Genomic DNA, 17,660 nt, shown 5'->3' with positions numbered 1-17,660 from the left:
ACAATTCTTCAAAAATGCCCAATCTTACTACCTTCAGGAACAGAAGAAAGCTGTGGTTGTTACAAAAATAACAACCAATGATTTCACAGTTGTAGTATACCTCCACAATTTCTGCTTAGGATCATCAGTTTTGCCACACTGAATATAACTGTGGTCTATCTAATCCCTTATCCTTTCTCCAGCAGTAGCCCAGTACTAGATACTTAAGAGAAAAGTGTAAGAATCTCCATTTGTTCATTATGGAATAATCTGCCCATAAGGGAAGTTTCTGTCTAACCACAAGGAGTTAATGGTTTGCTTATGTGCTGAAGCATGAGTACATATTTGATTGATAGATAGATAGATAGAAACTGTGAATGCTAATTACCAATACAAGGCTCCAACCCAACAACTGACTCAACTCTTAGGCAGACCCTTAAGCCCACACAGAGTCCAGTGAAGTCAAAGGGGCCTTGTAAGGCCACAGGAATACACCCAGGAAGAGTCAATTGCAGGATTGGTGCCTAAACACTTAATCCTTTTTAAAATCCTGCTAAGTTCTTGAACTCAGTTTATCTGCATGCCTCATTGTTAGTGAACTTGGCACCTAATCGCCTTTCACCCTATCTAAAGGCCAAGGTCGCACGTGGTTGCCTTCTTAGAACAGGTAAACTGCTTTTTGTTTGCAAAGCAGAAAGGAAGCCTGTAGGGGGGTGGTCACCCGCTCCCTGGTGTGGAAAGAGTTACAGCCAGCCCTAGGCAAGGGCTGGAGCTCTGGGCTAAAATCTATGCTGATTGGGACAGCAGCCACAGCTGGGCCACGCCCCAATCGGACCTCAGCTGGCCCTGATAAAAGGGCTATGAGCCAGGAGCTAGATACTCTTCTTCTAGTTTCTGAGGGAGAAGGATCTAGCTGTCTGGGAGCTTAGGGTGCAAGCAACCAAACAGGACTGGGGAAAGGCAAGAGGAGCAGGGGAACTCCTGCCTGGCAACTCGGCCTTGTCAAAGGCCAAACCAGGTACTGGGGTTACAGAGATTACAGCCCAGAGGGTAGGCAAAGGCAGAAGGACCAAACCCCCCCTTTGCCAATGATGAATGGCTTGTACACTGCAGTCTGCCCCAGTGAGCGGGGGCTAGATGGTGACTGGCAGTAGCCATGGACTGAGGTGAGGTGTGGACAGAGGGTTGGGGGTTCCCCTGGGTGGGAAGACCCAGAGAGAGGGTGTACTGGCAGGGGGCAGTACCCAAGATAAAGGGGCACCAGGGTCTGGGAGGGACACGGGGGCCAGCGACAAGTGGGACACCAGCCTGCAGAGTGTGCTCTGGAGAGCTAATTCCCAGGATGACCAGTGGAAGGCGCTGCACTGGTGAGTCTCGGCCTTGCTACAAAGCCCTAATGACGTTTGTGTAACCAGTGTGGTTGGTCCTCCTTCCTTCCACTTTTCTGTGCAATAGGACATCCCAAAATGCAGTGACCCATCTCCTCATCTAGGGCAGAGTATGGTCTACCCACTGTCCCAACTTCTGAACTCAAAACAGTACACTTGATAGAAAGCAAATAGCTGAGACTCGCCACCTTCAGGATAAAATGCAAGTCTCATGTCTGGCGCAGGCATTTTCCTAACTAGACATCCAAATGAAACAGCACCTCCTGGCTCTGATGCTATTTAAGAAAGAGATGATGATGATGATGAAGGAGAGGAGAATTTATGTTCCCCTTAGAAATATTATTGAATTCTAAGTTACCTGGAATCAACTTACTGCAGAATTCTGGAAGGGGTGCCAAAATAATACAGTGAGTGCACCTCAAAAACATTGGAAATAATAAATAACAAACTAGATGCACAAGTGATTGCACAGAGGCTTTTAAATCAACTGTTGACTGCAAAAGTAGCTAATTCATACCAGTCTTTTTACTGTGATTTTTCTGCACAGGTATTCATATATAAAATAAACACCTTTTTGAGCCAAATGACTTTTCATTTTGAAAGATGGGCATAGACTCTTCAAGTTAGGAGCTTTGAAATGGGGGCACTTTCAAGGTAGTTCATTTCTTAGGCCTAATTACCCCCCAAAATGTCTTTAATAACACAGAGGATACATTCTGATAAACTTATTTTACACTACACTTCATAACCACTTGGATCAAACAGCATTTTTTTCTCTTGTTTATTTAAGTCTATATATAATATCAAAATCTAAAATATACCAAAAACATTTTGTTTTTCCTTTTATCAGATTTTAGGAAGCAAAAAGTCACAATTACACCCTGCTATGTAAAATGCAATGTATCTGTTTGGGCAAGCCTAATTCAGATCATCTAAATTTACAGGCTTTGCATGGGTCTCCATATAACATTTCCAGATATTGTTCATGTCATCAAATGCATATAACTGTAATTGTCATGGGTCTGAACCTGTCCCATGAAAATCAGTGGGAGTTTGGCTGCTTATTTCAGAAAGAGAAAGATTGAGCTTCTAATTTGAATGAATACTTCTGAAAGTAAACTCCATTTTGCTTTGAGCTCAGCTGCTCTATGGAACTCATGCTGAGAAAAGCTTTTTCACCTTTACAGGGATGTCAGCCAAAGGTAGGAATCCTAACAGTGTTTCACCTCCCTTCTGAGACCAAGGAGGGAGATTTGAAGCCATCAAGGTACAATTACATCTTGAATTTTTTATGTTCAAATCGGCTGAAGAGAGTTCGAGTATTAGGACTACTGTACTGTCAACAATCCACATTAAATTAGCTCCAGTCAGAGCTTTTACATTATAATACTACAAAACCTATTGCAGCAGATGTTTAAAATGAGAATTCTTAGTTTCATTAAATTTTTGTATTCATATTGCAAACCCTATTATGGAGTTAAAATACCTCATCAATGATGCAGAACTGTGTGTGGGAATTGCTCTACTGCACTTAAAAAAAAAAAAAATCATTATTCAGTAAGGACCCATTCCTGTAAGGGGAAAAATGCCTTCAAATCTGATTAAAACTGTGGTAGTTGAGGGTGCCCAGTATGACTCAGAAGAACTCAATATACCATATAGCATAGAAATACAGGTTAAATTTCATTAAAATCAATTCAGTGGGAGAGATACTGTAGAAAAGAACATAACAGGAGTTCAGTCAAGGACTTAATTAAATAACAAAGGGAATGGATAACAAATCAGGTTTGGCAGGTATTCAAACTATTACTATTTGTTTTACTTGGAACTACCAGATTTTAATGTCAGTATCAAGTATCAGCTGATAATTCCTTGTTTATTATTACTAGTAAGTAAACCAAAAAACATTCTGCTTTTCTAGGAGAATGCCAATTTAGGAAGTATGCCAAATTGGAAAGTCAAGATTTGCGCGCACACACATATACAGTAACATTAGCCAGTAATATACTCCATTGTTTTTCACATGGACTTTCAATAACAGCACATTCGAAGATTTAATAGTCAGTATTTTGCCAATAGTGCTGTTCAATCGGTCTTCCTTTGTCTTCACACACCTATTTGGAGCCTAGATTACAAAAGAACACTGGGATCACTGACACTTCAGATTAGCAAGAATCAACCATAGGCCTGCAAGGAAGACAGGAAATCCTGCAATAGTCCTGAGATCTACAATCCAGTCCATCACCATGTTGCAACCTCCTTCTTCCTTATCTTTACTTTCAAAGATAACATGGAGTCCAGCTGTGTTGACTATGTACCAGCACAGATATATGTGAGAAAACATTTTATTTTGAAAATAAGGAAGAGAGCATGAGGAGGTGCTGAAAATGAAAGCAGGGGGAGGGAAGAGGGGTGTCACTGTATAGGGGAAGAGACTGGAAGACCAAATTATAGTAAGAGACAAGAGGGAAAACTCATACTGAAGGGGCAGCTCTGGCTACAGACACTCTCAACCCAATCACTCCATAGCCAAGATCATTTCAGGTCTCCATTACAACAACCACACTGAACACCTATCCAGCTGCTAAATATTTTTACACACCCCTAGTGGCATGCTCCTCGTTGTCCAACGCCATTCCTACAGGCCTACAACCCCCCCTTTATTAAAATCACACCTTACTGGCACCTTTAAACTTTTCTTATAGGTAACATAAAACTTTAACCTTAATGTAGATATGTCTCTGAAGTGAAAGTTTTAAGGAAAGCCTTTATGCTGAGGGTTCTATGAAGGTAAAGTTTTATGTTAAAGTGTGGTTATGCTCTTAAAACCTTACTATGAAAACACAGCAGCATCTTAATCAATTTTACAAGGTTTGTTTAAATATAAATTACTTTTTTTTAAACATACTGGGCCAAATTCTATGCTGGCTCACGCACATCATGCATTCACACGGAATGCACAGGGTATAAATCAGCACAGAATTTGGCCTAGTAAGTGCAGCTGAGGTGGAAGACAACGATGATACTTTTGTTTGCTAAATATGTATTAAAGTATATTTACTGGTAAGCAAACACTCGTGGAATAAAATAAACACCATTTCAAATCACTGATTTCCTAAGGTTAGAAAGAAAATTCTTTTATGGATTGGTGTCATGGAGACCTCTACTCACCACTCAGCAGTGCCTCCTCCTGGACACTTTAGGGATTAGCTCTTTCAGCCTGATGCCCTCTTTTTAAAGTTCCTTGCCTTGTCATTTCGCTTTCTCAGTCTGCGGGCCTTCTCTTGCTCCACAGGAGCTTCAGCATCTTATCTTGGTGGCCTAGCCCTCCAGCCAATTTACAAGAGTCCTCCCCTTCTGAGGTAATATCAATGTCTTCCTTGCCATTCAAGGCAGACCTTAGGTCCACTGCCCTGGCTGGGCCACTCCCTCAGTGGCTAGAACACAGGGACCCAGACAACTTTGAAGTTCACTGCCCAGATTGTGCCACTCACTCATTGGCCAGTAGGAGAACCCAGGATCACCCTTTACTCTGAGTTCTAGTCCAGGGCCTTATCTTCAGCAGCAAAGGTCTGGGTAACCACAAACCTTCCTGCCACTCCCCTGAGCTACTTATTACCTTGCCTATCCCAGTCTTGCATTCTCCATCCTTCTAACCAAACACCTTTCCTCTGGGTCTGCCTGACAAGTCCCTCCTCTTGGCTCCAAATCCCTATCTCTCTCCCTTGGCCCAAGGAATCCTAGAATATCAGGGTTGGAAGGGACCTCAGGAGGTCATCTAGTCCAACCCCCTGCTCAAATCTAATGACTAATCCCCAATTTTTGCCCCAGATCCCTAAATGGCCCCCTCAAGGATTGAACTCACAACCCTGGGTTTAGCAGACCAATTTTCAAACCACGGAGCTATCCCTCCCCCCCCGTTCCCTTAACTAGGGCTTTCCTCTCATCCTAAATCTCCCGTGGTTTGCAGCCTCATAGATTAACTGGCCCATCTGGCCTGTGTAACCCTTTCAAGTTAAGCGTGTGGAGTACACCCCATCACAACTGGTTATTCCATAATTGTCTATTATAGGTGTTCATCTTCCTCTCTGACATCTGGTGCTAGCCATTCACAGTCAGCATTCAAAAGTGCATAAACCACTGGTATGATCTGGTACAGCATATGATATATTTCTTTGTTTACTCCTAGAAGAATTCTGTGCCAAAAAAATAAAAAATTCTGTGTGTATTTTAAATATCTGCAAAATTCTACATATTTTATTTGTCAAAATAACACAATACAGTCATGCCAGTTTCATTTATTTTTGTAATTTATTTCAAAATACCTGTCAGCAAATATGTCTGTAACAATACAGACAAAAAAAAAGGATTCAGAACATGTTTTTTTGACGAATAGATTGGAATTTGTTATGCTAGTGTGGAAGAGGAGAAAAGAGAGAGAATGCACACAAAGTGTGAGAAACAGAACAGAGGAAAGGAAAGAGAACACTAAGATAGAGACAGAATGAATATTAATTCAATTGAGAAGGGTAAGGACAAAGAGGAGGAAAGAATAAGCAAATGGAAGAGGAGGCCAATGACCACGCAAATTGTCAGTGAGAAAGATAACACAGTTAAGAGAGAATTAGTAGGGAAGTTGGAGTCAATGATCAGAGAAAGGAATGACTGTGTGAGGTGCAAAGAGTAACTAGACTGAATGAAATAACTGAGGGCCAGAACAATATGGAAAGCTAGTGCCCTGCTTATAATAATAAGCAAGCAACTCTACCACTGCCCAGGCAAGCATTCATGTACAGATCACCTCCAAGGGAAAAAAGCATACCAGGAAAAGCAGATGCATGTCAATCTAATTAATCTGTAAGTGTTCCATCTGGCTGCTTAGCAGGCTCAAGGACCATTCTCAAAGAAGTCCATAGTGTAGTGGGGAAGTGAGGAATAAATTACATTTATATGACTATAAAGATACATAATGCAACCATGACTGTAACAATCACTTAACAAACAAATACACATCAGTGTTTAAAAAACATCATCCTGGATGCTAAAGACAAAAGAATGGTTACTTACCCTGCAGTAACTGTGGCCTTCAAGATGATGTAGTCAGTGTGTATCCCACTGTAGGTGAGCACATGCCTCATGTGGATGAGATTGGATTCTTTTCAAAAGCTGTGTCTCGTGGGGCCACACATGCACCCTATGTCTCCTTGTATTCCCATGTGAGGTCATAAAAGGCAGAGCAGCCATGATCGTGTCTCAGTTCCCTCGCCATTCGAAGCCCATGATAGCTGGGGATTCCAAAAATTAGGGATGGAGGGCAGGTCATGGGATCCATAGTGACAACATCCTGAAGAACCCCAGTTACTAGAGGGTAAGTAATCGTTCATTCTTCTTCAAGTATATGTCAGTGAGAATCCCACTGGAGGGGACTGACGAGCAGTATTCCCTCTGGACAGTTGGATGAGGCAATTCAACTGCATCAGTCAAACAGAGATTGCAGAGCTCTCCTAAACTTGCCGTCTGACCTGGTGGCTAAGTCCAAGGCATGTTTGACAAAGGTCAGTGGCTTATTCCACGTTGCCACTCTAGAGATTTCTGAAGCAAGCAGATGCTGCTTGTTTTCTTGTGGGGTAAGATACAGGCATAAATATACTGGCACGTGAAGAGAAGGGAGTTACTTTAAAAGTGGAGAACCAGTGATATGTGCCAGCAATGACCCTCTGCCATGTACATTGGCCAAACTGGACAGTCTCTACGTAAAAGACACAAATCAGACATCAGGAATGGTAACATACAAAAGCCAGTAGGAGAACACTTCAATCTCCCTGGACATTCAATAACAGACTTAAAAGTAGCCATACTACAACAAAAAAACCTTCAAAAACAGACTTCAAAGAGAAACTGCAGAACTACAATTCATTTGCAAACTTAACACCATTAATTTGGGCTTGAACAGGGACTCACTACAAGAGCAATTCTCCCTCTCTTGGTATTGACACCTCCTCACCAGTTATTGGGAATGGACCACACCCACCCTGACTGAATTGGCCTTGTCAACACTGGTTCTCCACTTGTAAAGTAACTCCCTTCTCCATGACAGGTTTCAGAGTAACAGCCGTGTTAGTCTGTATTCGCAAAAAGAAAAGGAGCTACAGCTCACTTCATCCCTTCTCCATGTGACAGTATATTTATGCCTGTATCTATAATTTTCATTCCATGCATCTGAAGAAGTGGGGTTTATTACCCACTAAAGCTTATGCCCAAATAAATCTGTTAATCTTTAAGGAGCCACTGGACTCCTAGTTGTTTCTGTGACACCCTAAGCAGCTCTGAGATTACAGAATCAGGACCCAAGGATCTTTTAAACAATTTCATGTCCTCTTTGACAAGTTGGGAGCTCCTCTGGGAACAAAAGGTAATTAGGATGACTTTGAAGGAGGTCCATCACTAGTACTTAACTATACGAACTAACATAAGGCAATTTCCTTGTTCCTCCACCATTCACAGATCTGCTATACATTTCAAAAACAGATGAATACAGAGATATCCCATGTTTACAATTCGTATAAATGCTATGATGTTCTTTTGGTATCTGAATTAACATAATACAACATAGACAGGGACTGATTACATTGTTGACTCTACTCCTACATGTAAATACATAAAAACACAAACATTATCTCCCCACATGTCTTTTGAGGGTTATTTATTTTGCAGGATGTTTAACCCTTTCTGGCCATGCGTCACAACATCCAAAGAGGTCCAACTTAGGCTCTTTACCCTTAAGCATGCCCTTTGTGGACCTGCTACTTTTCTGCTCTGCTGAAACAACCAGAGAGTCTGGGTTTGGGCGGGCACAGAAGTGCTCAAAGCCCTTTGGGGGCACCTGGTATCTCTTTTCCATTCATTTTGAGGTGGGCGGGAGAGTGGCCAGAGTTTGTTGAAGTCCTTTGGCTGCCTCTAGGTTCCCCTCACTGACGGGAGGGTTATCCTGGCCAGAGTCAAGATCTTAATATACCAAAAGGGTTGTAGGACTACTCCTGTATGAATGTAGTTTCAATGGCCAGGGTCTCTGCAATACGGGACACAAGATCCTGGAATGCCTTGAAGTCATCAGTTGCCAGTGTGGGGGTTGGTTCCAAGGCCTCATCTGCCAATCAGGATGACTCCTTGAGTGGCGAAGGGGGTCATTGCTGTTCCTCCATCATCTCCTCTCAAGGGGACCAACATCTGGCCTCAAGTGGGTGGCATGGCTAACGACACTACTGGGGAACAAGATCTCCTCCTCCTTCTGGATCAGTGAAAGGGGGATCTGCTCCTGGATACACCTGACAATGGTCCACAGTAAGGTCAATACAGCCAAGGCAACATGACACAGTTGAGGGTCCAGCCTAGTTGAGGCTGCCCAGCCCATTGCCACTCACTCCTCATCTGAGGCAGAGCCCTAAATGAGGGCCACCTGATGCCCTCTCTGGGATGGCTCTCTGAAGGTAAAGGGAAAAGAAGTATGTCGATGACTAAGAGAAGTAAATTTCTTCTTCAAATAACAATGCCTTTTCATAGAATCCTAGAATATCAGGGTTGGAATGGACCTCAGGAGGTCATCTAGTCCAACCCCCTGCTCAAAGCAGGACCAATCCCCAACTAAATCATCCCAGCCAGGGCTCTGTCAAGCCTAACCTTAAAAACCTCAAAGGAAGGAGATTCTACCACCTCCCTAGGTAACGCATTCCAGTGCTTCACCACCATCCTAGTGAAAATTTTTTTCCTAATATCCAACCTAAACCTCCCCTACTGCAATTTGAGACCATTACTCAATGGTAGCAGATGACAGAACAAGGAGAACAGTTTAGATCCATCCTCTTTGGAACCCCCTTTCAGGTAGTTGAAAGCAGCTATCAAATCCCCCCTCATTGTTCTCTTCTGAAGACTAAATAATCCCAGTTCCCTCAGTCTCTCCTCATAAGTCATGTGTTCCAGTCCTCTAATCATTTTTGTGGCACTCTGCTGGACGCTTTCCAATTTTTCCACAACCTTCTTGTAGTGTGGGGCCCAAAACTGGACACAGTACTCCAGATGAGGCCTCACCAATGTTGAATAGAGGGGAATGATCATGTCCCTCCATCTGCTGGCAATGCCCCTACTTATACAGCCCAAAATGCCATTGGCCTTCTTGGCAACAAGGGCAAACTGACTCATATCCAGCTTCTCGTCCACTGTAACCCCTAGGTCCTTTTCTGCAGAACTGCTGCCTAGCCATTTGGTCCCTGGTCTGTAGCGGTGCATGGGCTTCTTCTGGACTCTGCACTTGTCCTTGTTGAACCTCATGAGATTTCTTTTGGCCCAATCCTCTAATTTGTCTAGGTTCCTCTGTATCCTATCCCTACCTTCCAGCGAATCTACCTCTCCTCCCAGTTTAGTGTCCTCTGCAAACTTGCTGAGGGTGCAGTCCATGCCATCCTCCAGATCATTAATGAAGATGTTGGACAAAACTGGCCCCAGGACCGACTCTTGGGGCACTCTGCTTGATACCGGCTGTCAACTAGACATGGAGCCATTGATCACCACCTATTGAGCCCAATGATCTAGCCAGCTTTCTATCTACCTGAAGCACTTGCATGAGAGGAAAGTGATCAGGAACAGCCAGCATGGATTCACCAAGGGAAGGTCATGCCTGACTAATCTAATCGCCTTTTATGATGAGATTACTGGTTCTGTGGATGAAGGGAAAGCAGTGGATGTATTGTTTCTTGACTTTAGCAAAGCTTTTGACACGGTCTCCCATAGTATTCTTGTCAGCAAGTTAAGGAAGTATGGGCTGGATGAATGCACTATAAGGTGGGTAGAAAGCTGGCTAAATTGTCGGGCTCAACGGGTAGTGATCAATGGCTCCATGTCTAGTTGGCAGCCGGTATCAAGTGGAGTGCCCCAAGGGTCGGTCCTGGGGCCGGTTTTATTCAATATCTTCATAAATGATCTGGAGGATGGTGTGGATTGCACTCTCAGCAAATTTGCGGATGATACTAAACTGGGAGGAGTGGTAGATACGCTGGAGGGGAGGGATAGGATACAGAAGGACCTAGACCAATTGGAAGATTGGGCCAAAAGGAATCTGATGAGGTTCAATAAGGATAAGTGCAGGGTCCTGCACTTAGGACGGAAGAACCCAATGCACAGCTACAGACTAGGGACTGAATGGCTAGGCAGCAGTTCTGCGGAAAAGGACCTAGGGGTGACAGTGGACGAGAAGCTGGATATGAGTCAGCAGTGTGCCCTTGTTGCCAAGAAGGCCAATGGCATTTTGGGATGTATAAGTAGGGGCATAGCGAGCAGATCGAGGGACGTGATCGTTCCCCTCTATTCGACATTGGTGAGGCCTCATCTGGAGTACTGTGTCCAGTTTTGGGCCCCACACTTCAAGAAGGATGTGGATAAATTGGAGAGAGTCCAGCGAAGGGCAACAAAAATGATTAGGGGTCTGGAACACATGAGTTATGAGGAGAGGCTGAGGGAGCTGGGATTGTTTAGCCTGCAGAAGAGAAGAATGAGGGGGGATTTGATAGCTGCTTTCAACTACCTGAAAGGGGGTTCCAAAGAGGATGGCTCTAGACTGTTCTCAATGGTAGCAGATGACAGAACGAGGAGTAATGGTCTCAAGTTGCAGTGGGGGAGGTTTAGATTGGATATTAGGAAAAACTTTTTCACTAAGAGGGTGGTGAAACACTGGAATGCGTTACCTAGGGAGGTGGTAGAATCTCCTTCCTTAGAGGTTTTTAAGGTCAGGCTTGACAAAGCCCTGGCTGGGATGATTTAACTGGGAATTGGTCCTGCTTTGAGCAGGGGGTTGGACTAGATGACCTTCTGGGGTCCCTTCCAACCCTGATATTCTATGATTCTATGATACCTTATAGTCCATTCATCCAGCCCATACTACTTTAACTTGCTGGCAAGAATACTGTGGGAGACCGTGCCAAAAGCTTTGCTAAAGTCAAGGAATAACACGTCCACTGCTTTCCCCTCATCCACAGAACCAGTTATCTCATCATAGAAGGCCATTAGATTAGTCAGGCATGACTTGCCCTTGGTGTATCCATGCTGACTGTTGCCGATCACTTTCCTCTCCTCTAAGTGCTTTAGAATTGATTCCTTGAGGACCTGCTCCAACTTTTGTGATTCTGCTGCCAGCTCCAGTGCCAGTCATTGTCTGGGCTCAGAGAATGGCTCCAGAAGAGACACTTTGGAGAAATTGATGTATTTCAGGCCATTACCAGGCTCAATCATGGGTACTGGTACTAGGGGTACCCCATCAGGTCTCTTTTTTTCCCCATATATCAGTGAAGTTTTGGGGGAGGAGTTAGAGGCTCTGTCCTTGGAGGATTGGTGTTTTATGTCCTCTTTCCAGGACTTTCCCTTCTGCTTGCAACTATTCTTGAGCTCCTTTTGGCTCTGAGTTTTGGCATCACCACTCTGTAGGGGCATAGTTGCCAGCTTTATAGCCTGGGATGCTAGCACTGGGGCTGCCAGTGCCAAAACAACCAGTGCCAAGGCTGTCAGTGCCAGTGTCCTTGGTGTTGAATTTGTCAGCATCAGTGTCACCAAATGCCTGGCACCTTCTTTTCATTATCTGATCCTAGGATATTATGTGTGCTCAAGGAAGCACTGGTCAATGCTGGCTTTTCCAGCCTCACTCTAGTAGTTACAATCACCTCATGGAGTACCCTAGCAAACGTAACTTGAGCCGAGCATCCCAGGATTTGCAAGTTCTCGAAGAAAACACACAAAGCATTTATCTGGAATGTGGCTCACCTCTAGGTAGACAAGGTGTTGACTATGTCCATCTTTGAGGATCAGTCCGTCCTATGACAGACAGGGTTTGAACCCTGAAGGTTTACAGTCTGTCATGAGGTGTGGCAGTTAGTGCAAAGCACTTCACCCTGCTGTAAAGCTTTCCGCATTGACATCTCTAAGAAGAGTAGTGGGCTGAATGCTCGCTAGGTTCCATCTCAATGGTTGCTACCATGGGTGATAAGAGGGAACTAATGGAGGGTCACAGTTGCGCCACCCTTCATGCTCTTGCATGGGAGCATTAGGAGGCACAGGGCACATGAGCGGCTCTGATAGATACAGCTCTCTCACACATGAGTTCTATGTGCACCTACAGTGGGGCCCTGTGAGGGGTTTACAGTCCTCCTTCTTCCCTTTTTTTAAAGATGGGCACTACATTAGCCTTTTTCCAGTCGTCCAGGACTTCCCCAGATCACCATGAGTTTTCAAAGATAATGGCGGATGTGATTGCAGAGCCATTGGCCAACTCCTTTAGCACTCTCGGATGCAGCACATCCGGCCCCATGGACTTGTGCTCGTCCAGCTTTTCTAAATAGTCCCGAACCACTTCTTTCTCCGCAGAGGGCTGGTCACCTCCTCCCCATGCTGTGCTGCCCAGTGCAGTAGTCTGGGAGCTGATCTTGTTCGTGAAGACAGAGGTAAAAAAAGCATTGAGTATATTAGCTTTTTCCACATCCTCTGTCACTAGGTTGACTCCCTCATTCAGTAAGGGGCCCACGCTTTTCTTTCCTTGACTTTCTTCTTGTTGCTTACATACCTGAAGAAACCCTTCTTGTTACTCTTAACATCTCTTGCTAGCTGCAACTCCAGGTGGGATTTGGCCTTCCTGATTACGCTCCTGCATCCCCGAGCAATATTTTTATACTTCTCCCTGGTCATCTGTCCAATCTTCCACTTCTTGTAAGCTTCTTTTTTGTGTTTAAGATCAGCAAGGATTTCACTATTAAGCCAAGCTGGTCGCCTGCCATATTTACTATTCTTTCTACACATCAGGATGGTTTGTCCCTGTAACCTCAATAAGGATTCTTTAAAATACAGCCAGTTCTCCTGGACTCCTTTCCCCCACATGTTGTTCTCCCAGGGGATCCTGCCCATCAGTTCCCTGAGGGAATCAGTCTGCTTTCCTGAAGTCCAGGGTCCGTATTCTGCTGCTCTCCTTTCTTCCCTGTGTCCGGATCCTGAACTCGACCACCTCATGGTCACTGCCTCCCAGGTTCCCATCCACTTTAGCTTCCCCTACTAATTCTTCCCGGTTTGTGAGCAGCAGGTCAAAAAGAGTTCCGCCCCTAGTTGGTTCCTCCAGCACTTGCACCAATTGTCCCCTACGCTTTCCAAAAACTTCCTGGATTGTCTGTGCACCGCTGTATTGCTCTCCCAGCAGATATCAGGGTGACTGAAGTCCCCATGAGAACCAGGGCCTGCGATCTAGTAACTTCTGTGAGTTGCCGGAAGAAAGCCTCGTCCACCTCATCCCCCTGGTCCGGTGGTCTATAGCAGACTCCCACCATGACATCACCATTGTTGCTCACGCTTCTAAACTTAATCCAGAGACACTCAGGTTTTTCTGCAGTTTCATACTTGAGCTCTGAGCAGTCATACTGCTCCCTTACATTCAGTGCAACTCCCCCACCTTTTCTGCCCTGCCTGAACAGTTTATATCCATCCATGACAGTACTCCAGTCATGTGAGTTATCCCATCAAGTCTCTGTTATTCTAATCACATCCTAACCAACTCCTGAACCAACAATAGAGAGGCTCCAGCCAATTCCCACCAGCTCCCCAGCCTAGGAGGTGTACCGTCTTGCCCTGATGGTATAGTTCCTTAATTCACAAGCTGGGATTCTGCTCTCCAGCCTTGGCCCACATCCGCAGTTCAGTCTTTGTTCTGCAGACCCATTTACAGGTGTTGAGTTGTGGGGGGAGAGAGACCAAGTGATGTTACTTCCCCTCTTTTATAGCTTCTTCCAGCTTGCTGGAAAAATCCTTTGTTAGGTTGCGAGTCAAGCAGTGTCCATTGTCTGCGTACTATCTCTGAGAAGTCTCCATCGTATACAGTTCCGGAGATAGATGGGTTGGTAGTTTGGATTCCCCTTAATGGACCATCAATGCTGTCTGGCTTCTCCACTGTTGTACCTGAAAGGCTGATTGTGGGTATCTCCAACCTCACAACATATTTCAGTAACACACACATAGCATAACTTCACATACAGTGACAGCACCTACAATCCAACAGGATATTAATGTTCAACAGATCAAGACTTTTAGAATGATACTTCACAAGGCACACTTTGTACAAAACATATCATAATCGTATCACCATGGTAAATATGGGGGTGCCAGGGTGTTGCTTTGGGGTACAGAGTCACAGTGACTATACCTATTCCATAAGCAATGATCCAAATGCACTCCCTCTGGAGGTGGGAACCCATGAGAGGCCCTGAAAAGCAGGATGTTATCACCCCAGACAAACTAAATTGCTGCTACTACTAAGACTGTGACCACACCCCAAAGGGAGGAGCTCCAGCCCAGAAGGAAGAGACCTGGGGCGAGTGAAACTTGTAGTGGACCAGTGGGTGGTCTGTTTGGGACACTGCAACGCTCCTTTTTAGAACCCTGAGTCACGATCTGGGGGAGTGGGAGGACCCAGGTCCCCCTACCTTGCTCCCCCTCTTCCCTCTGTCACGACAAAGCCCCAAACAGAGAAGATGGAATACACAGGACTGGCTGAGGGCTGCTATATATGACCCAGCAGAGCCCCCTCCAGAACAGAGAGACTGATAAAGACTGGGGAGCCATGGCCTGACTACTAGACCAGCTGGCTTTCAGCTTGACACACTACAAACATTGATGGAGAATGTGGGCAACGCACTTGGACCTGAAGGCAGCCTGAAAAAAAGTGGGGTAGAGAGAATGAAGAGGGCCATGGAGATGACAAGTTGCTAAAATGGGTAGTGGAAAATGGACAACAGCAAAAACAGCAACAGACCCACTTGCTGCAGCAGCCAGGGACACAACCAGCAGCAACAGGCTCTGCAACAACAGCAGCAGCAGTTTATTAGGGAGTTGGCCACGCAACACTGGGAGCAGCAGTAACAGCTGGTGCAACAGGTGGTTCCGCCTCTGCAACCCCCAAACATGCCATCTAACCCACCAGTAAGAGCAGTTGGCCCCAACTCTGCTCCAATCCTCCCTTTGAAACGACAAGCCCAAAGCATTTCTAGTGACCTTCCAGAGGAAAGGAATGGACATGAGCAAGCACTCAAAGGAAAAAAGGTTACTAACTTTTTGTAACTGTTTTCTTCAAGATGTGTTGCTCATGTCCACTCTATGACCTGCCCTCCTTCCCCTCTGTCCGAGTTCTGGAGAGAAGGAACTGAGGGAAGGGGGAGCCAGCAGCGCCCCTTATATCGGCGCATATGCGCACCACTCCAGAGGGCACTGGATTCCCCTACGGACACCACTGAGGGAAAAACTTCTGGCACCAGTGCATGTGGTGAGCGCGCACACACGCCCTACAATGGAATAGACATGACCAAGCACTTGAAGAACCTGGCTATCCAACCAAGGACTGGGGTGGCCAAGTAAGCAGAGACCACACTCAGGACTTTACTCTCAGGGTGAGTTGCAAGAGGAGGAAGTTTCCAGCCCAACAAGAGGCTCCTCTGCAGCCACATGTCAAATGTGGGAGCACAAGCAGCCAAGGCCTCTCCACTGCCCAGAAACTGCTTCACATGCAGGCAACCAGGCCACTTCCAATTACATTGCCCATACATGGATTATAATTACAGGTGGGTCTAGGTGGTAGAAGCCAGAGCCCACAAGTTGAGACCAAAGAAATTGGTGGTTCCAGTGCAGGTTAATGGTGTCAGGATCTAAACCTTAATAGACACGGGGTATAATCAAATAGTGGTCAGAGAATGTTTGGCCAAGGTTGACAGAGAGCCCCTCAGTTATTATATTTCTACAGTGCATACACAGGGATGTGCACCTCTTTCCCATGAAATGGATGCACTTAATAATACAGAACCTGCAGGAATAATAATAATAATACGTCCCGCAGGAAGGTAGCCATAAACGTGGCCTACCCCATAGCAACTGGATGGGACTGGAAGTTCTTTCAGGAATTTCTAGAGACAGAGAGAGGGACATCCCCAGAGAAAGAAAGAGGGAACGCTGTGGACAGGATGATAGGAGAACCCTAGGGAATAGCTGGGAGGGGGAAACAATGAGCCAGGGAAAGGGATGTTCGCATCCCCAGTTAAAGGCCCCTACCCCTACTGATGAACTATGCCCCATGGGGACTCAAGCCAATGACACATATATCACACTCCCTGACACCGACCTGTTCTTGAGCCAAGTTGATTTAATCAAAGAACAACAAAACAATTTGAGGCTGAACCGAGCCTACGGGCAGTCAGTGATGAAGTAAAGGAACAGTGGCTTGTAAAGCAATAGCCACACTTTGTATTGCAAGGAGAAAAAAATATATTGAGCAGTGAAGGATGCTCAGATTGGGGAGGTCAGGATGCAACTCCTTGTCCCCAAGTGGTCCTGAAGGGAGCTGATAAGCTGGCCTATGTGATACTTCTTGGAGGGCAACTCAGGCAGGAGAAAATGCTTGAAAGGGTGAACCTGGCATCCACAAGAATGTGCAGGACTATTGTGCTTCATGCCCTGAATGTCAGTGGACAAGCCCAAGAAAGGTCCCTAAGGCTCCTCTGTCTCTCTCCATGGTGAGGTCCCCATTCAAGTGAGTAGGAATGGACTTCACAGGTCCACTGGAAAAGAGTGCAGTGGGAAGGAGGGGGCACCAATATATTTTGGTGATCATGGACTATGCCACATGCTACTCTGAGGTGATCTTCTCCAATGCACAAAGGCAGCAATCATCACCACAGAGCTTATGAAAGCATTTGCCTGAGTTGGAATCCCTACAGAAATAATCACCAACCCAGGATCCAATTTTGTGTCACAGTTAATGAGGGAGATGTGCAGCTTACTAAAGGTAAGAGCAAGGCATAGATCTCATAGTGGAGGGACAGTTTAAAGGAACATTAGCAGCCCAAGGGGAAGGGGACTCAGGCTGAAGCTTGGGCTCTGAGGCACAGGGAGGGGGTGGGCTTCAGAGCCTGAGGTCCAGCCCACCCCAGAATGCCGACACATGGCATGAGTCCCATAAGCTCCATGGCATGAGTCTTGTGAGCGCAGGACTGTAGACCCAGGCTCTGAGACTCACTACCATGAGAGGGTTTTTTTTTTTGCCATGTACACATACCCATTGACGCTGGAAGCACAGAGACCAAAGGGGGCACAAATAAGTTAGTAAATAGTATTATCTCTCATTTTATAGTACCTAGTGCACATGCCAAAAAGAGAGACTTGCTCAACTTGAACTTTTTTGAAACTGAAGACTTAAAAGTTTATTTTTTCTTTAACCTTTGAAGTCCTAAC

This window comes from Lepidochelys olivacea (assembly GCF_965140295.1).
Source record: "Lepidochelys olivacea isolate rLepOli2 genome assembly, chromosome: 2".
NCBI classification, from domain to species: domain Eukaryota; kingdom Metazoa; phylum Chordata; order Testudines; family Cheloniidae; genus Lepidochelys; species Lepidochelys olivacea.
Note: the sequence above shows the minus strand (reverse complement) of the source record.